Source organism: Helicoverpa armigera, chromosome 5 (assembly GCF_030705265.1).
Source record: "Helicoverpa armigera isolate CAAS_96S chromosome 5, ASM3070526v1, whole genome shotgun sequence".
Classification (NCBI taxonomy): domain Eukaryota; kingdom Metazoa; phylum Arthropoda; class Insecta; order Lepidoptera; family Noctuidae; genus Helicoverpa; species Helicoverpa armigera.
The window spans coordinates 3,926,145-3,947,761 of record NC_087124.1 but is presented as its reverse complement, the minus strand read 5'-3'; the positions used below and the strand labels follow the sequence as shown (position 1 = coordinate 3,947,761).

The window sequence follows — 21,617 nt, the reverse complement described above, 5'->3', positions numbered from 1 at the left end:
AACGAACTTCTACGAGAGGTACACACATTATTAAGTTCATCCTGGCTCAATATTAATAAGCTAATCATAAAATACATTCTATAAATAAACTCAAGAACTCGTCCCTACTGCATCAGCATTTCCAAAGACATCTATAAATACCAAGTGATCTGGTTTTCAACAGTTATGCAACTTTTGTTGTCGCTCTCTGATGCAATTTTATCGAATCTGCATACCGGTACGAAACAGTTCTTAAGCTGAAGTACCCACACCAACAACAACTGTTAAGTACGAATATTCACGTTGAAGTTTGAAAATAAACTGTTGTTTTAAGAAAAACGGACGTTTATATAGGCGGTGAACTTGGCTTGGCTATTATTGTACAATATAAATAAAAGAAAAGTTTTATCTTGTTTTTATCCTTAGTGAATGTTAATAAATGAGTGTTAATATTACATTTATGAGTTGAATTAATATTAACTTAATTCGATGTAGATTTTAATTGCTAAATAATTTCGAAATGGTCTTAAACCTCCAGTAATAAAATTGAACTAGGTATGATGATTATTTTTGTTGAAGAGTGCGATTCTTAAGAGCGCCAAAATAGAAATTGCATTTTTTTAAAGCCTTGATTATTTGGTGTAAATCTAGTAGGCAATCCATCCCTATTAGGTACTTATTAAAACCCCACTCTTTAGTAAAGATCTTGATTAAAATGCATTCGTTTTTAATTACCTATTTAATATTGATATTCTTTTACTACGAGAAGGTCAATATGACAAGGCTGCATTCGTTTTGGTTGTATACCGAAATCGAAATACTTAAATGCAAATCTGATATATTCGCAGACGTAAACAGCAGTCGATACATTTGTCTTTTGTTGTATATACCTGTTGAAACTTGTTTAAAGATATGTTCATGAACTAAGTATCCTGAGAATACTTTTTTCTATAGATCATCATCATCATCATCATCATCATCATCTCAGCCATAGGACGTCCACTGCTGAATATAGGCCTCCCCCTTAGATCTTAGATCATTTCTATAGATACTATGATGTTAAAGTTTGTCCAAATTGGTACCACCGTTTTTAATATAAGAAGCATGTTATGATTAAGCGTTAAAAAAATACTTTCTCTATGAATGATTAAATTCAAAAAAGCTTTCAGAAACAAAATGCATCATTCGAAATTAAAATACAGACAAAACTGCAAACGTTTACTACAAAAACATAACACAATCAATCATGTACAACCAGGAACAATTACTTAACGACAAAGCCAAGTGATTGATATCCAATACTGCTCAAAATCAGTCTCATATTACATGGTATCAGTAAAACAATCAATGTATTATAAACAGGGAGTTTAGCACTTTAAGAAAAATATTTTAAGTCCAGTCCAAGTCTTGCATTTTTTGAAAGCAAGGCCGCTGTCTCTATTGGTAAACTGAGTTATTTACAATCTAGGTATGTATCTCCTAAACAGGTTGATAAACTGTAGCATTGTTTATGGTAGGTATCTACAGTTTTATGAAATTGTTTATGTCGGAAAATAGTTATAGGAATATGTTTAGGAAAAATGATTTACTGTGAAGTACAGTAAATTTTTATGATTGCTCCTTAGATACGATACATATTTTTAATGCCGGCTTCTATACTGTGTCTTCTACTATTCTGTGTGTACCTACGTATGAATGAAACGTGTGCCCTGGGGAGTAAAAAAAATGCAAATAGAAAGCCAAAATATAAAATTCGTCGCTAACAATTTCATAATAATTTTGGTTATTTAACGTTGGCATTAGATATCAAAATTTATAAAAAATCTTGCGGATACTTATGGATTCCTAATGAATATCAATAACACAGGTCAACAGCATTTTTGGTGCAAAGGTGAAATATACAATTTCTTGTAGGATATTAGATACGTAATCGAAGTCCAGAACATAGAGTTGCACTAGCACGTAGGGATTTAGAGATATACCCCTCCTAAAGTACCAAAAACGCGATTTTAACGATATTTGACGATTTTTTTGAAGTACAGCAAAATAGTTTTTTTTGTTTCTATCTATAGCATTATATAGTACCACTCTTCCCGATTGAAATTCATTTTTATTTCCAACGTTAAGAGTTTAAATTTTCATGAAATATGTATACAGCTACGATAGTTCGATCTTCCCTATATTTCATTTGGCCTGTTAGTATGAAAAAACTCCACTTTAGTTATAAAATGGTATATATCGGGAAATAAAACTCGCAAAAATATAAATTAAAATGGGGTTAATGCGGGGAAAGTAGTACTATATGATGCTTTAGTTAGAAATTCCTATAAAATTCTGCTGTCCCCAAAAAATGACATCAAATTTCATAAAAAAACGCGTTTTTGGTACTTTAGGAGGGGTATATCTCTAAATCCCTGCGTGCTAGTGCAACTTTATGTTCTGGACTTCGATTACGTATCTAATATCCTACAAGAAATTGTATATTTCACCTTTGCACCAAAAAAAAAATTATAATTTGTTGACCAGTGTAATTATAAGCATTAACAGATAACTAATGTTATGCTAGAAACGTAAGAGACTTTGTAATGAGCTGTTAGACAGGTTTGCAGAATATATCTATTGGAGCAACACTTCATTATGCTACTTAGTTAATATTCCTTTTTGAACACCACACTGACCAGTTATACATACTTAGTTATAAAGCATGTTTACTGATTTAAATAAATCTATACATTTATGAGACAAAGTCTTGTCGCGTCTTTCTGTCTTTTCGCGATAAACTCAAAAACTTTGTGAAAAGCAAAAGTACGCAAATCTTTAGATGAATGTTAAGAAGGCACTAACAGAAATGGAACGAATTAATTTTCTGAAAATCAATGGCAAACCCATAAAAAATATATGGCATATTCACTTTACATTGACATAAAATTCTATCTCTATACATTGCTGCCTATCCCCACTGCATATCCAAATTCTTCATTCAAACCCAGAAGTGTATATCCAACACTAGTTTGGCTTCAGAAGAAGCCACGGAGTTCCCATGCACAAAGGTCAGATACCACCGCGAAGCGAAAAGGTCGGACCACTTGACACGATGCTCGATGCTTAGCCTCTGAACTTTTAATGTACGTAATAATAGGAGAAGTCTGCCGCGAAAGTTATTTTCGTAGCTTGTATACGTCGACAATGTGTATATGCATTAACTTCACTTATAAAATGCCTATTCTAAACTTTTTTTGGAAATATCCCTTCGAATTGAGAACAGCCATTGCAACTCAGGAAAGGTGAGAAATCATATTGTAAATTCACAACTTGAACATAGCGCAATTTGAGCACATCGACTACGTATAATAAGCTTAATAAATAATATCGATATATAATTTATTAAGCTTATAATATAAGATTATTTTGTTAATTTTAGTGACCATCTCAAGAGTAAACGCTACCTTGTACTACTTCAAGCAATCGAATAAAATGTTATTTTAGAAATTAAATTATCTTTTGAAATCTAATCGTCAAATTAACATGATTTTGATAACTTTTATGCGACAGATTTTAATAGAAAAAGTTTGATGGTTCGTAAAGTTTCAATTATTTGCACTACTTTAAAAAATACAAATATTTATTTTTTCAATGATTTAGTAAAAGTTGATGAATAATAATTTACTGATAATAATATTCTTTCTTTCTAAACCCGTTTGTTTATCACGTCATACTAAAGCAACTGAGTCATGTAAAGATACTTATCCGTCTTCAACTTTGTTTGGCAGTCATTGTACGAAGATTATTTGTTCTGTGAAATCGGTCGTTGAATCAGTGCTGCCAGAATTTAGGATGAACCTGATTCAACTTGTACCGTGTAGACATTTGTAAGTGTATGAGATCAGCCGTATAAAATACAGAGGTAAGCAGCCAGTGTCTATAGGAAAGTGCATGAATATTGTAGAGGTAAATAGCTTTTTCGTATAATTGACTTCAATATGTTGCCAAAACTGCAATAAAGTTGACCGGTTATTACCTATATGGTTTTAAGGTTTCTTATGAGCGTCGATACAAATTATACATATCAAGCTATATCAAGAGTAAACATATAATAAGGTAATATAGATAAACAAAAATAGAGTCTTTATGATGTGACAGAATATATTCCAAACGTTAATTCATGAAATTAGTTTTTCAAAATCTAGGTAGGTCATATATTTATAAAACTGTTGTGTATTATGTAGCATGGTAAAATCAGGGTCTCCTATATAGTCGCGAGTACCAGGGCAATAGGAAGAGCGAAGATATCATCAGTGAAGACCCGCTATGTGGGGTGAAGACACCAATGTGCATCCAAAACTTTTCACAATTAATTATAGAACTGAAATAAAAGAAGTGAACTTTGTTATAAAATTGTCTGTTACTATACGGATTCTTAATTTGAATAAAAAATTATATCTTTTGGGCCAATTCCATAATTACAATAAAGGACAAAAATATTAACACGCACGTCATAAGTTATACCCAGTACCCCAAAATAAATCTTAAAAAATCAAACAATTAACTCGGAAGCACCAAAAACCCGAATTACAGAAAAACGTTGCAATTTAGTCAATATCATTAAAAACGCAAGGTCCGATTGATCGCCATTAAAGTTGTGCACCAATCAATTATAGTGCCGACATTATTGCAGTTCACCTTACAACTGTGTCGGCCATATTGGAACCCGTTTGACGAGACCTGAGTCACGAGTTGGGGTTCAAATTTCGAGCCGTTTGGATCCTAAGACTAAATAAACCAAGGAACGTGCGAAGGAGTAAAACAGTAGGCTGTTTAAACCTCCTTAAGATTAAATACAGTAGTAAATGTACCACTTTATATAGGTTAAGATGGTAATAAAAGTTCTGAATTGTGATTTGATTATTGACGACTTTCTTTTGTACTTACAGTAAATATGTAAATCGAATGGTTGTTCGGTTATCAATGCCTGTTGAGTTGTTGAAAGTGGCTTGAAATATTGCTTTAAAAACATGTTTTTGAGTAGGCAGCTGGAATTCACGTAGTGAGCAAAATGAATTTTGATTTTAACTCAAGCTGAGTTTAAATCTGCAGGATATTTACTGTGGCACCGATTTTAAAAAATATTGGTAGGAGCTGCTTCTGGAGATCCATAATAGGCTTTATATCCCAAAATTATGCTTGTTGCGCCTGGCATGAGCATACAGGCAATAGAAACTGCGGGGAAATTACGTATAAATATTTTATATTGAAATAGCAACTTAGTCTATGCCAACTTTAAAGTGTCCAAGAAAGTATCAGAGAGAGCATCCTTTCTCTAATTAACAAGTCATTACTATTCCATCACTTCGCAAGCCTCACACAAAAGTGAATTCTTGAACTTGCGCCAAAAAAAAACTAACTGAAGGGACTTTGAGAACGGTCAGTGTAACTCGAAAGTTCAAGGTGGCATTCCTTGCTAAACTAAACTTGAACCATATGTCTTGGGTAATACAGTTCCATTTAGCTCTTTAAGTTCTAAGTTCCAAGTTGTAAAACATTGTAAGGAGGTCAGGCTGAATGAAGTATTTATTGGGTATCAGTCAAGCCGTGATCGAGAGTCAAGTGTGAGTAATAAGTCTGGAACACCTGACAAGCGACGGATCTGTAACTTTCCTCTTACAGGGATATGGCCTATACCTTTGGTTTTTTTATATATTTTGGCTGATAAAATAAAATAATTTGTATTTTTTTCATAGTTTTAAAGATCCGACTTTCAACAAATAAAATTAATTTCATATGAACAACCTACCTTACCCACCTTAATTGTAAAAAACGTATGTGTATATCAGACTTGTTATGTAAATCTTAACACACTGCACATAAAAATAATACATGCTTGTTCAAACATTGATTTATTACTGTATTGCAAAGTACAAGTTACAAAGAAAAAACGGGTACTACTTTTCATATTATTTAATTAGTTTATGCGGGATCTATGACTAAGAAACTATTGGAAGAACGGGTATTTTATTGCACCTACGTACGTGTGTGGTTTTGCATATTAATTTATAAACAACTTAAAATTGATTGAAGATAAAAAGATATAAAGTCATAGTTGTGATGTTTTTCAAATTGTCAATTTGTCACTCACATAAAAAAATGCTAATTCCATAATTTTAATTAAATCAACTTCAATAAAACCTGCGCACGTCATATAGCTCAGAGGTCCTCTCGACCGGTTTAACGGACCCAAAGATGTTTGAATTTTGACCTTGACACTTCTCGCAAATGTCAGCCGAACTATTGTAACAAAACTGTTTGGTATTTTATGTGGAAACAATGTGGGATGAGCACAGTTATTTTGGTTTGTATTTGAATGCCAGTTATAATATGGCTTTTGGAAATGATGATTCCGACGTGGAAAGAAAATTGTAGAAATAGGAGAATGATCCTGAAAACAAAAGAATTTTATTAATTAATAATAGGCAAACGTCGGACCACTATCACGTTCAGTGTGATCAAAAATGGACCTTACATCTTGCCTAAAATACCTATTCACTCTTGACTTTAGCAAGGTTTTACTTGAAGGTTACATAATAAAGATACAGGAAAGAACTAGCCAATAAATTGTGAAAAAATAAACAAACAATATTAACGTATTATGTAAGACTTTTATTAATAATCCTTTAACCTAGCGCATCTCAAATGCACACTTTTCCTACATAAGTAAAACACACCAGTGTTTAATACTCCAATTGTATGAGATTTTTTCATGCGCTCTTTCATAGGTAAGTTGCATATAAAACATGAATCTAATATTTACATACAAAACGCTAGCACATGGCTTTGAGCGTTTAGTTCTAATATTACAATTAATTTATTCATACACGTGTAAATATGTATATTGTTTTTGTGAAGTTAACTGATCAAAAACGTTGTATACATATAGTAACAGACAGCCAATGTTTTTTGTCAATAACGTCTTCGATTGTTGTTACGTTATATGCTACATCGAACATCAAAAAAATATGATCATTGTATCTATATAAAACATCATATAGTAATAGGCAAGTTACATAAATATATTCATTTTTTCTTGTACCCTAAAAGACCTATTGATCTCATGAAAAAATATTTCACTGTAGGAAAGCTACACTGAGTAACTTAGGCTATATTTTATCACGGTACTGGCAGTGGTTATCACGGGACGCGGGTAAAACCGCGGGAAAATTACTAGTTCTATCTATCTAAAGCATCATAATATTAATAACAAACAGACAAGTACATATTCAACCTCTTTAAAAAACTGTTTACGTCAATCCTTTATCCAAAGGTTGAGCATCTCTGACAAACAACTTGGCAACTTTTTCTTTTCATTTTTTTCGGTGTCTTGGAAAGGGCATAACGTAATCGCCGATTCAAGGACTCGAAAGATCCAGAATGTGTTCAAAAGTGCGAGTTTGAGTTTGAACACAATTACTTGAAGACTGATAGCCAATTGTTTTATTACTTCCTTCAAAACATTAAACGGAGTACAAGGCATGAATAAAACGAAAAAAAAAAACTATTAAGCTTTAAATGGAAGCTTTAAAGGAGTGAAACTTCTTCATGATTTATTTGAATGGATATACAGTCATGGACAAATAATTAAAGACACTGTTGGAATCTTAAATTCCTGCCGCATTTCATCTGTATTTCTTTTTTCTGATTGCTACTGGAACTTTATTTTCTATTTTGAAATATTTAAGAGGGCATTGTGAAATATTAAAACTAAAGACTATCTTCAGTGATCCTTCGCGACAAGTTTTTTTTCGCTTTATCCGAATCTCGAGCGGTATGAACCATAACGTGGCCTGGCCATATAATTAAAGACACTCCATTTGCTCAGAGGAAGAAATGCAAATTATTAATATTATTGATGGTACTTTTCTATAACAACATTCCCTACACTGTAACTAAGCATACTAATGAGTACTAATATTTGGTTTATTTCCTTTTACCTCAATGACAGCACGACATCCCTAAGCGTGAAAGCGGTCAGTTTTGTTTTAAGTCGCTACGGGAATTTTTTTCCATGCTTCATAAAAATCTGTGTAAAATTGATCAATGTTTCATGTATAACTTATCGCCATTGTGTTTTCTGACCGATCACCAGTTTTTTTTCTATTAAATTTGCGATGGGCCAAACCAAAACCGTCATAACTTGCTCGATCAAAGAGTCCTTTTTACTACTCTTACAGTGTTTTTCAGAACTTTTCTAATTTGGAAAGCGCTAAGGACCGGTAAATTATGCTTAGCATATAACAAAATGCTATTTCTAAAATATTATAGTACTTGAATTCGCCTATTTTTAATAATATCTTTCTAAAAGATCACCACACCAAGCAGTGGAGAGAAGCCCCACACTATTACTTTTTCGCCTCCTATGTTTGAGAACTTTCTTAGTGTATTTTGGTTCCATCTCATGTTTTGGAGGCGACTAATTTCGATACATTATTTTAGAATTATTCGTATCCCTTTGTTTAATGAGAAAAAAAATACATTTTTGAACACTTGTTAACTGCACCGTTCACATTTGATAGAAATAGCCAACTACAGTATGGACACGCGGTGCTTTTCCAAAAGTAACATCTTCCGATACCCATGCCTTACAGCTTTTCCCGACCCGGTTGTAGTCTAAAAGTTCTGCAGACACAATTGTCGTCCTTTTAGCATCAGATGACTCCCAAAAAGAACCAGTACCGAATCATGTAAATGGTTCACTATTTGCTTATAGCACCGCCTTAAAGTCTGTTTGCGGACAAGTTTTCCTTGGGGTCGGTTTTGAGTTGTTTTCAAACCATGCCTTTTTTAGTGCCATCGATAAGAAATCTTTAATAATAAATTTATTACCATGTCCTTCTATAGATCAAGTGGTATGAATAAATCCGTATGTCAAAATATAATATTAAAAAGCCTAAAGCCTTAAACTTACCAGAATTTTTGTTCTAGTCTTATTGATAGGACTAAAATGAAATTTTTTAATGAAATAAACCTAAATTATTACCTAATTCGAGTTTTCAAAAGTATTTTACTCACTTCTAAAAAAAAGTATGGCAACTATTTGTATCTTTCGTTTTTTTTCTTAACTGGGCTTTAACTGTCTTTAATTAGCTGACCAGCCAAGTATCAGCTACAAAAGTTAGTGTTCATTTCCCATAGAGCTTTATATCTAAAGTATTAAAGAAAGAAAATATTTTTTGTCCTTAATTTAAAGAACACAATGTAATGTTTGTTTTAATAATTATTACACTACAGTTAATACCGTGCTTAAGCTCATGTCAGTACCATAACTATTTATTTCACTTCGAGTCGGGGGATGTCTTTAATTATGTGTCCATGACTGTATATGCTATTACTGGAGTCAGACTTTTGGTGAACTGTGTTTACAGCACCGTTACCATCGTTTAGAGTTCCGGCACACTGCAAACTTTAATCGGCTTTAGTTTGATGCAGTGTAAGAATACACTTAACAAAGATCAGGTATTTAGCCGGTATCAGATCGACTGAAAACTTTGGATAGCGGACTGATTGGAATTAAGACGTTCTTATAAAAAAATGACAGCAATCGGCCAACGGCTTAGTCTGTAGTTTGCTAAAGTACTTTGTCTCAATTATGACGAATAACCATTAAAAGTTATACAGGGAAGTACATGAACCAAATGAGTGCACAATAAACCCAGTACAGGATACGTCAGCTGTGTCCATCCTACGCAGTCACAAGCTAACAGATTGACTGCTTATTGCGGTGTGGGTTGATCGATGCTCATTTGTTTCGCAAAACCAAGTACAAACGGTCTTAGGCTAAGAACTCACGGAGCGATTTTTAACCGTGCCCGCCGCGGCTGCGGGCCCGTAGCTTCTGTAGAATGCAGATATACATGTAAAAAATTAAAGCACATTTCACGACGCGATTTACGCCCGCAGTCTGCGCGTTTGTTTGCGGGTCCCGCTGCACCGGCGGGCAACTAGTAGAATCGCGCGGGCCGCGGTCACCCGCAGCCTCGGCGGGTTGCGCCCGCGCGCTCTGCGGTCGATTGGCCGGCGATCGCAGTGGCGCAGTGGCGTAGAGGCTGCCCGTCTTGCGTCTTGCGATCATCGCCCGCCACGTTCGCGGGTGATAATCTCAACTGCGACGGCTGTGTAACCGCGCAAATAACCGGTCTCGTGAGTTTGGAAATAAAACCGCAGTTCCGCCACCGCTGCGGGCACGGTTCAAAATCGCTCCGTGAGTTCTTAGCCTTACAGATTGGAACAAGTCTAGATAATGTGAGCTTGAGATACGTTAGCAGTGTGAGTCGAGCAAGTTCTGATCAAATAAGTTTACCGCTCCGAAGTTGGTTACAAGTGACTTCACGTCAAATGACTAACTTCAGAAGCGAGAATTATTTGGCGAAAATTCTACGCGGTGGCAAAAGATCAATTTTCGTAAAAGAAAACAAAATGCCCTGATTATGTGATCGGTTGGTAAAGACCAAGAATTAAATAATAAAAACTGACTATAGTAGGTAATAAAATTAATTAAATAATGGGTTTTCCATAACTTATTCAAATGCAAAAGGATAATCTTAAGGAAACTCCAATAGATTACACATTCCATGCATGTTTGATGTCTAGGTCGGCCATAGGTTACATATCTGTTGACATGATCAAGTACATTAACTTACTGCATAGGTATTCTAAATGCCAAGCAAACCTAGTAGGTACTAACTTGATTTAGTAATGGTGAATCCGTGCTTATGGGTAGTAAATCTTCCTTGGAATAGTATAGAACAGTCAGGTCTATTTTCCGATTTTCTTAAAACCACTCCTTACTTTGGCAATCGTTACGGGTAGTCAGAAGCCAGTACGTCTGACAAGCAGTCTGACATTTGGTATGACGCTTAAGTCGATATATCAAGTTTAATCTAGTGCGAAGTAAGCGTAACATTGGATCAAACAAATAATTGTACCAATGAATTGTTAAATAAATCAATACTTGTTCGCAAGGATACAAACTTTCTTTTGTATCGATTTATTCACACGTACACTTCAGGCCACAAAAACCGAACTCTCTCTTAAGATAAAGCTCATACAATAAAGAGTATCATACCACTCATAACTTCTTTTCAGCCGCGATAAAGTTGCCAACAATAAATACGTGAGACTTATGATGGCAACACCCTTTCACCTTTAAAAGCTCTCCAGTGACGTCAGAAGATACAAGCTGTCATTTTTACATTACAGTGGATTTTATAGCTGAAGTGTGTTGAGTCCCGGCGACCTCTTTGGGAAGATATGACAAGCTTGTGAATTGTGTATTGATACGTGGTTTAGAACAGAGATACTTAGACTTATAGCGATATTAGCGACGACCGATTGATAATGGGGTGAAAACACGAGGAAATCTCTCATTCTCCTTTGAAACAAATTGGCAATTATAGTAATAGTTCATAGATGGAAGGTTTTGTGAGCAAACCTCACAGTCAAGCTTGACTTCTAAGAGTGTGCTGAGCGCTCAATGTGATCCGGTAAAATTAAATGGAACTGAGTTTCTATCAATACAAATAACCTTAGCGTTGGTTTTCAAGGATACAATACAAGTTGTACTTACTCCACTTATTAATTAATTATTTCCATTGAACCCTATAACCGGAAGATTAAACTGCAAGGCAAATCAAGAATTTTTAAATTATTATTTTTCGTTTCTGACCTTGGTTGAGGACAAATTACTTTTAAAACCCAATCAAGTACTAATGTGTCATAAAAGGAAGTTAAGGGTCGTTGACTGTTGAAACAAATGCTGCCTTCAAACGTCACTCTACGTATTTATACTATCTGGTCACAGCGGTTTCACCCGCGTTCCGAAGAAACTACTTTGTGTACTCCGATGAAAAGTAGCCTATGTCCTTTGTCAGGATCCAAACTGTCTGTGTACCTAATTCCATTTAAAGCAGTTCATTGATTTTGGTTTTTTGTCGTACCACAGATAAAAAGGGGTACTTTCGCATTCATAAGTACAAACTATAACTAAAACAGATAAATGATATTGCAGAAATCTTGGGTCAGTCAAACACTTGAAGATCATTGTTTTGAATATGTGCACAAGGAAAAAGATGTTTACCCTTGCTAGGTAAAAGGGTATTACCCTTATATTATTATGTTTTTACCTTGTTTAAGGTTCGTCGATTAACATGACCAAAAATCAAAATTATTGAACGTTTGAACTATAGTTGCAATTTTAGAAAAATTAAGTTAAAATAAAAAAGTAATACAAAGTTTGTTTTACTATGAGTGGTAAAACTTAAATTGGCGATAAATAGAACCTCGCTTAAAGTAATTAATAATAATAATTGATGCAAATCTTTGTGATTCAAACAAAACCATGTAAAACCCCATTCTCAGGGGAATACATGGTGATGACATCACAAGCGCCGGAGATGAGTCATTTCAAGGAAACCTGTATAAATTGTAATAAGCACTGGCAATCAAATATACAGCCTCTGCCTTGAGCCTCTTTAGTGAATCATTAGGACATAATAGAAGGCGTGTATCGTGAGAATAGTGGTCTTATAAAAAAAATGCTATAAAACTAAGTGCGTATGATATGTACCTACATTATTGTACATATAGGAATTGTGCTCGAATTGCGATCCTCCTTTTTGTGGAATCGTCGGTTAAAAATGAGTCTGGATTCTCTTTCTAATTACAACAAGCAAAAATATTGTTTTGGTAGCTTAAAAGCTACCGGAATAATTGTTGAATTTCTTCCTTTTAGTAACAGAATCAGCTAAAAATATGTACCACGCTACTCTACACATAAGTACAAAGATGCCAACTTTATTCAATGAACAAACCTAAACACACAACATTTATCATTATTTCTATAACTAAATACCTACCAAATTCCACAAAAAAAATACAAACAATCTTCCGGTAACAACACAAAGAGATTTGTCGTTTCCAAATAAAAAAGGTAGCCGCGTTGATCCTGCGCGATGGGCGATGAGTCACCGTCGGTCGCCCGTGAGGCTCAACCGTCGGGACCAGACGGAGCAACGGCCCGTTTTTTGTGCCACCGAGTGTAACCGCTTCACTTGTCTTTTGAAAGTGTTGAAAAGGTATTGTAGGTGAGATAATTTATCGTATAGACCGTTTATTTATTAGTATTATAGTGGTCTCTTCTATAAGCAAATACTAAAATCAATAATTAAAAACATTAGCCGGTTAGAAGATTGAAATCTCACGTATTCAGTGTTCAAAACGACAGAAATCGGGTCCGATTAGAGTATCGGTTTATTGATCCAAAAAATAAACAATCCAGCAGTTTAATACTATAAGAAGCGATTAAGCTTGTTCCCATAGCCTTTTTTTCACTTTCAAAACGGGAGCTTTAAAGATTCTCACGGATTTTTTTCAATATCTTTAAGTTATTATTTTGTACCTTCCATTTCATACAAGGAAGGAAAAATAAACCTACCAAAGGGAAAAACTTAAGGCTTTGAAAAGCTCCAATGATCTTCTTGTATTGATTAAAAACCCAGTTTTATCCTTAATATGATAATTACATTTTTGAAACACGATTTTCTTGTTTAATAATAATCATTAAAAACAACTAAGAGAGTATACCTAAACCATTACCATTAGAAGTGTTTTGTGGACTAAAACTTCACTGTTAGGTACCTAAGTCGGTGGTAAAACATACACACCTATCAAGCATAAGTAGATAAACACCTAGTAGACCGATTTATTTCGCTAGTTTTTTAATCGATAGTATTTTTTCGTATTAACTACAGATTTTTTTCAACTTGCCTTGCAATCTTATAAACAAAGCAGCAGAACGGTTGACTGGTGATATCATTGAGGCTGTACATACGTAAGATTCGCTCTCCTGCGCACATCCTCTCATTCAAGCCAGGTAGATAGATGCGTCGGATATGCGCCGCGGGTTTATTGTTCCTCTACAGGTAGCCTTAAGGCCTGAACACACGTTCGACCATGGAGAACAAAATTACTAACAGAGATCCCATATTGTTACTGTTTTCACCCTTACACGCTTTCTTTGGAACCGACCATTTTTCTAATACCAACAATCGTTGACAGATGTCTCAAATCACCCGTACGCCTCGTTATTTTACTCATAACTGATAGTTTTGGTCATACCCACCGTATGAATTTGACTTAAAAGAAGGCGCCTGACCTACCTACATTATGGCATCTCCGCTCATTTTTTCTTACTCCGTACCTTCGACTAATTGGGCTTTTGTTGCGAATATCCATGTGAATTTGCACCACTTTTAAAATTGACTGATCAATTGTGTCTGCCTTGTAAAGATTGCGTGAGAATTTTTGTGTTGTAAAAAATTGTTTGCAACTTGCACTTATCCTTTCGAGGAATTTGGTGTACTCGGAACTGCATTGATAGTTATGTGATTATTGTTCCGATCCTTTTTCCACGTATGACTTGAATTTGGACAACGATAAGTGGATTATCTAGTATTAGGTAATTTTCAGAAATGTTACGTGTTAAAGGATTATGTTAGTAACTCTTTTACTTAAGCGATGAAGAATGGGTAGCTCGCCTGACCTTTATTTAAAATCGCTTGTAAATACCATCATAATAAAAAGGAAAGTAAAACCAAGCCATACACATTATCGTCGTTTCAACGCCACTTTATAATTTAAGATCAAAATTACTTGAAAATTACTAGGTCTGTACAATGTAGGCAAACGTTTCTACTCTTCAACGTGGTAAGTATTGAATTAAAAATTCGCGTAGCATATTAAAATGTTTCGTGAAACACATCTTGCGAGCGTCCCGCCCGAGGCAAGAGTCTGCCTCGCTGCCTCGCCTCGCGTGTCGAGACTGTGTGCTCTCAGCTTTATGTGAGGTCAAACGGTGTGACTTAGTGAGACTGTTTAATATTTTGCTCTTGACATGTTTCAAAGGAGCCATTTTTCAATGATAAGTAACTGATGATAGATACATAATAGTGTATTATTCATGTACTTTAGCACGTTTTTATTAGGTGTTAATAAAGCTAATTTTCTAACATCCAGAACAATTATTGCTTTAGGTACTGAATACATAATATATCCGATTGATAATTAAGTAATCAACAATTGGACAGTGTTTAAAACATGATATCCTGCATAAAGAACAACCGTTTACTGTGAAATCTGATAACCAATAAGATTAACTCTATTAACTAGCTAATTAACATGTAATTATATTAAAATCACCGATTAATTGACGGAGGCCTTCAGTCAACTTTACAAGTTCCTCTGTGAGGAGAAATCGCAATTTAATTACAACACAATAATTAGGATACATCCTTATTACAGTTAGCTTTTCTCTTATATTTGGACACGCTAGCTTATTTACATAGTTGCAAACGGAAAAAGTAATTATTGAAATTCCTATTTGGCTTAGAGTAGGTACACTAACTAAACAGTCGGCCGACAGTGACCCGATAAAAAAAAATCCCCGGCAAAAAAGTTATTTCTGTCGTTCTGATACAAGTTAAATATCTGATCTTTAGTTGTTATGTGTACCTACTGCCATTCATCTTCATACTAAATGATGAGCCCAAACAAACTATAGGCCGAATAAAAGTTTGCAGTGTGATTAGTGCTTAGTGCGATATTATGATACCTAGGTACATATCGTGATTTCGCACGATGACACCAACGAGTATGTACGCACTGATATATGTACTTCATAAAATGTCTATACTTTTTGCCGTAATTCGAAGACATAAAAGTACAATTAAAAACTATCTACTTACATACCCAACACACACAATCTCAAGGTTAAGTAGAAGTGGGGTAGCAGGTTGAGTGGTCGTCCCGCGCCGGTGCGCAGACGCATCGTCGCGGCACACTTGAGCGTCTCCACTTCCTGCGACATCGGAGGGCCGAGGACTGATTGTCATGTGTTACAGTTAACCTGATATTGACGATGTAAGTGATACTATTCACAGTAGTTCCATGATCAAGGGAAATGTAGCTTAAGTTAATGAGACCAAGAGGCATGTTTTGTTTTGACAGATTTGCGTTGCGTCATGGTAAGCGCCAAATAACTCTGTGATTCTGAAGATAGCCTGTATCGATTATATTATCTAGAAGATTAGCTTTTCTGGAGTTGTATACTTTTGACTTACTTTCGTCGAATAGCAGGATAACTTCAGAAAAGCTATATTGAAGATTAAAAGGATTAAGGCACAGTTAGGTGTATCCCGTGCATCAAGTTACAGACACAACAATACTATTGGTCGACCTTGTGTAAAACAATAATTGGTTTACAGAACATGTATTATAATCAAGTTAGTAAATTGAATCTCTTAACAGCAGATACGTTTTAAGGTTTAATATAAAAGTGTGGTCCCTATTATAATAACAGCTACAAATCATCAAAACAATCATTAAAACCAGAATAACGAATGCAATGCAAAGCCCATTACTGTTACTGTTACTTGACCAGTTAAACGATCAAATCAAAATTTAATTTACATGAAAATTTCAATGAAATTTCTTCGTCAGTCAATCATGATAATGCCGTATTACGCGTGATAGGATATTTGAAAGCTTTCCATCATTTGAGCCATGACTGGCGGTCTACCAATTACTGTAATTGAAAACAGCGACCATATGTTGTTAAAGCTGTTTACCTTGTTATATATCAGGGTCTAGGTAAGTTTGTTCTTTAGGGATATTTAGTTTGGTTTTAGTATCCTGTGGTATTTTGTATCACTTCTAAAAATAACTCATAAAAATATGATAGGTATATGATGTCTTACTTTTAAATTTGAAATATTTCTATAGGTAGAATGTGTATACGAATTTAATTTTCAAAATCAATACACAAGAAGATACGGACCGATTTATGTAATTAGTCATCGTAATCGTCAGTTTTACTTAAAACAACTATGTACTTTGAAAATTGAACATGAAAATTCTTAGTAAACAGTGGTTTTAAGAAGGTTGACATTTATAGTATCGGTAAACTTGAGTCTTCGAGATCTGTTCAGTTGCTTGATATGATGAATACCTAAGCTAGTTCAGCATATAACTTGTAAATATTGTTATTAAAACTCTCCAATTCATCAATCATAGCCAAAATATGTATTTCGCTCTCTACGAAAACAAAACAAATTTTTGGAAAAACAAAGTTTTTCATTGTCATACGAATAATGCCGAAAACAAAGGAAATATTACAATAGCCATACATATAGAAATTAGTAGTTCTTTGTAATGGTTTGGGGAAGTAAAACAGTGTGATTGTGTAGGCTTGTCGGTTTGTTCGTCATCGAAGAATGCGAACAATTCCTTTTGTGCTAACTGCCGAATGTACGGAAATAGTTCAGTAACATTGAACTATTTTGATTTAGTGAACGTTTTTGTTGAGTGCTGTGAGATAATTATAGATTAGGATATAAAATTAAAGTGCTAATTTGAGATATATGGGTTCTTTACTATGTATCAACAAACTTTTTTTGGAAATGGGTAGAAGTGAAGCAGAGAGATATGTAACTGCAGGGTAAAAATGACGTAGGTAGGTAAGGATTTTCATCTTTTGTTTGTTTAAAATGTTTTCTTCTCATTGGGTTCAGTAAAATACTCATTAAATGATACAAAAACTTCGAATCGGTCAATAAACAAGAGTAACACTATTCAATATTTTCCAAACAACGCAGACAAGAAAACAGCCGAAAACCTACAAAATCGACAAAAAAATATTCGAATCAGAAATCAAAAATTTCCATTGAGCACCTCATCTTCAGATCTCCCCGATAGCATCACCCGACGTGCGCCTGCGACGTGCCAAAGCGCAGGAGTTCCGAGCATTTCCGAGTATTACCGAACGATAAGCTCGCGACGTATGTACCTGAGCGAGCTTTTGCAACCCGGACGAATTCGAAAGCTCTGAGCTTTGATTTGCTATTTCAGAGGTTAGGTTTTGTTTTGTGTTTGGGTCTTCACTAATATCGTAAATGTGCACGTGAGTTTGTTTTGCTGCTGTGATAGAATTACTCGTTGAGAAGAAATGGAGTATGGTGACAAACGTCGCCTTGGAGACCATAATAAGGTGTTTTTTTATCAGCGTTCAAGTCGTACATAAGTGATTTAGGTAGGTACACAAATTTTAAAATTATTTCTACTCTTATATTCATATCTAGAATATAGTGTACTTCCTCTATGGGAAGTGCAAAATCTCATTGCAAATTTGATCCAGATGGTTCACCAGAACAGGTGGTTACAACCTCATTTTTAACACCTATAAAATATTCTACTTATACGAAAAAACAATACAATAATAGACTTAGATAAAACTACTGAAAACTAGGAAACATGTTCAGTTCAGGAATAATTACAATCACGATCTTCTAAAACAAGTATCAATTACAACTAAATATTTAATTAAACAAATGTATTAAGAAACGGATATCGTTTTTCCGTAATAAAAACTTATTGAAAGTTCGATTTGCAGTGACCTTGAAGTTTTTTGTAGCGCCTTCATTTTAACTAATTAGAAAGGATTTTTTCAGAGGTACACAAATAAATTGTGTGGTCTTAGAATAATCTTTCTGTTTGTTTAACCGTGACACCATCGATAATTATGGACACTTGTAAGACTTAGATTTGTCTTAAAATAGTGCTTAAGTTTTAAATAACCATATTTTTCCATGCTAAAGATGTATATTAAATATTAAAAGTGCATAGCAAGACAGCACAAATAAAATTGCAATAACAATCTCTACAGAATTTCCTCACCCGTGTCATCAATTTTTGCTCTACAAAAAGAACCTCAACTCTTACCCCTCAACCGTCGCCCTACACAACAAAACAATAGAACCTGTCCCTTAAGCAGTCACTATCGAAGTCGCCATCAAAAAGGAAGCGGAAAAGGGAAAAAACCACTCGTTTGGGGTGCTGTCTCCACAACTCGGCAGGTTAACAGGTGCGGCTCACTGTCTGCACGTGACTGGCCGCCATTCGCGCGCGCGCCGCCCTCGCCGCCGCTTCGAAAATCGAACGCGGACGTCCGACCGTTAATTCAAATATTTAAATTTCGAAGTGCTGTGCAACGAACTTTTTTTGAGGATTTTGTGCCTGTGTTTTGTTTTTTTAGTGTGGTACTTTTCTGTACAGGTTTGTTATATTTTTTTATTTTATTTTTTTAACTGTCAAAATATTAATTACCAAATTATTTTCTTCAGTCAAAAAGAAAAAGTAAAAACTAAAAAAATAAAATTCAAGTCAAAGCTAAAAGTTCAGAACGTCTTAAGAAAAGATATCAACGAGCATCGAAGCTATAATGAGCTTTGCCGCTCCAACGGAAACGAGAAAATGTTCTAATAACAATACTTATGTGGCTAATGGCTGAATTATACGTAAGATAGCCACAGATTTATATACTAATTACATATTATTATCATCATTACACCATTATGTAACGTTCAGGTTGAACAGATGAATTGAATGCGACGAGATTTATTCGACCTTTTACTTTTACTTTAAGTTTTGAAAGCACATGTTCAGTCTGTTCATTTTTTAGTTTTTATTTTTGCTAATTTTATTTTAATTTTTGAACATTAATTTGACTATCACTATGTCACAAAAAAATACATCTAAGTTTCACTTAAGATGGAATTGACAACTAATTAGTATTTTTTTACATTTCAAAGTTTTTCTTAAACACAAACTCTTATTAATTAACCTAGCCTCAGCTTACACGCGGAAGGGGTTCTCAGCAATAGTTCAACGGGACAAGGCTTGAACCCGTGACCATTTGATCGCTGGTCAATGCCTTCGGCGCCGGACCTTAGTCGCCCGTAATATATTCCTATAGACGTCTCGGTTCTTTGTAAGACTTTAACTTCATAATAGAAGGAGAAACTACAGTTATATATTGATATTTATGATTGAAACTATCAGGATTTAAAGACTCTTAATTAAATTCAATTATTGAATAATTTATAGGGATTGACAAATCTTTGTAACGTCAAAGAGACCCGGAACTTTAACAACCTCTTTCAAGCCTATAAAAAAATATATAAAAAAGGAGTTTTTTAAGCAAATGTATACATATGTATTATATACTCTTTTCATACATTTAAGTAAGAAGATGATGTTTTTTAGGATGCTAAACGTTGGTCCGTGACCAAACATCACGCTTGCATACAACACAAGTTATTTACTATTTATATAAGTAAGTAATAATTACGATATTTATGTACATTTATATACTTATGTAATAAAAGGTAGCACGAGTTGGCAATGTATGAAGAAATTATATTTATGAATATGATAAGTTTTTGTTGCAACAGTAATTAGATAACGTTATCTAGAATTGTGATCGGAGTTGCCCTTACATAGTAATTTTTCATATTTTAAAAAGTTTCATAATTTAAAGAAGTTAATATTTCTTTGAGAAAATGTTTATTTAAGCCCCTCTCTTTCAAATATAGCATATAGCCCATAGGATTAAACATCGCACAAAAACACAGAAATATTTATGTTAACGAATATCTCAAAAAGTAAGAATGTAGGTTACAATTTACATTTCAAAATCGAGAAAAAACCTCAGAGTATTTGCTTTAAGTTGTAATATATCATCATTACGTCATTAAGTTACCGGCTTCGGAATCTATCGAGGTTCAACTTAAGTTATTTGGTCATGTCGTTTGCGCAAGCGCAGCGCTAGTCAAATGTCAAGCCATATGTATGGAGACGAAGCATCTCATTATTCTCATTAAATTGTGATAAAAACGAAGGAACAGTAACTAGAATTTATTGTAGAAACGTTAGTTTTGTAGTCATTAGTTTTAATATTGTCAAGTCGAATCCCTTCAATAGTTTACATAAAAATAACTTATCAAATCAGTTCAGGCGTCTTTAAGTAATCGGTGATCATAGAAAAAAATACAAAGATCCCGATGAATTGAGAACCTCCTCCTTTTTGGGTAAAATCATTTTAGATTACTTCAATCTTGAAAATAAGAAACAGAAAAATAAATCTGAAGACACTTGAGAACTGCAAAAACAAAAAGGAACTTGTAACGTAATCACTACAAATAAAATGATTAATAATATCAATAACTAACAAGCTGCTACAACATATCGTGGGTTAAGAACTAGAGTAGCTTAAGGGCAAAAATACAAAAAAAAAATTTTTTCACCATTCGTTTATTTAATCCCCATATTTTTATGTGCCAAAACACTGGAACGATGTAGTGTGTTGATTGCTTAGTACAACAATAACGTATATAAAAAAAAGATATTTGTTTATTGCCAAAATGAAGTGTTTCTACATACAATGATCTTGACATTATTTTCTCAAAAAAATTACGAGCACAACGATCGTAACTCGATTTACAGAGCGAATAAGACACCAAAATATGCCTTGAATGTAATCGCTTAAATAACGTATCTTGCCATACGTTAATAGCGCAGAAAGTTTGATTATGTAGGCTTAGTTTGTTTCGTGCCAAATAAACGTAAAGTACCGTTACTGTCCTTGTTTCGTAAGCTTCCGTAATTTTTCTTCCTGCCAAAAAAACGAAAGGGTGGGATACGCTACTATGGCACTAATTTATGGAACAGCTAAAATGACGTATGTCAACCAGTTTTTGAAA

At 34.2% G+C, this 21,617-nt stretch overlaps 2 protein-coding genes across 2 annotated transcripts in view; both read left to right on the top strand.

Moving 5' to 3' along the window:
* Positions 1-21,617, top strand: part of LOC126054939 (small ribosomal subunit protein uS14m) — a 180,005-nt gene that overhangs the window by 51,394 nt on the left and 106,994 nt on the right. The window lies entirely within an intron of this gene.
* Positions 18,944-21,617, top strand: part of LOC110370107 (proteoglycan 4) — a 66,384-nt gene continuing 63,710 nt past the window's right edge. The window contains exon 1 of the mRNA XM_049842009.2: positions 18,944-19,131. The gene's annotated coding sequence lies outside the window, so the exon portion shown is untranslated. The remainder of the gene's footprint in view (positions 19,132-21,617) is intronic.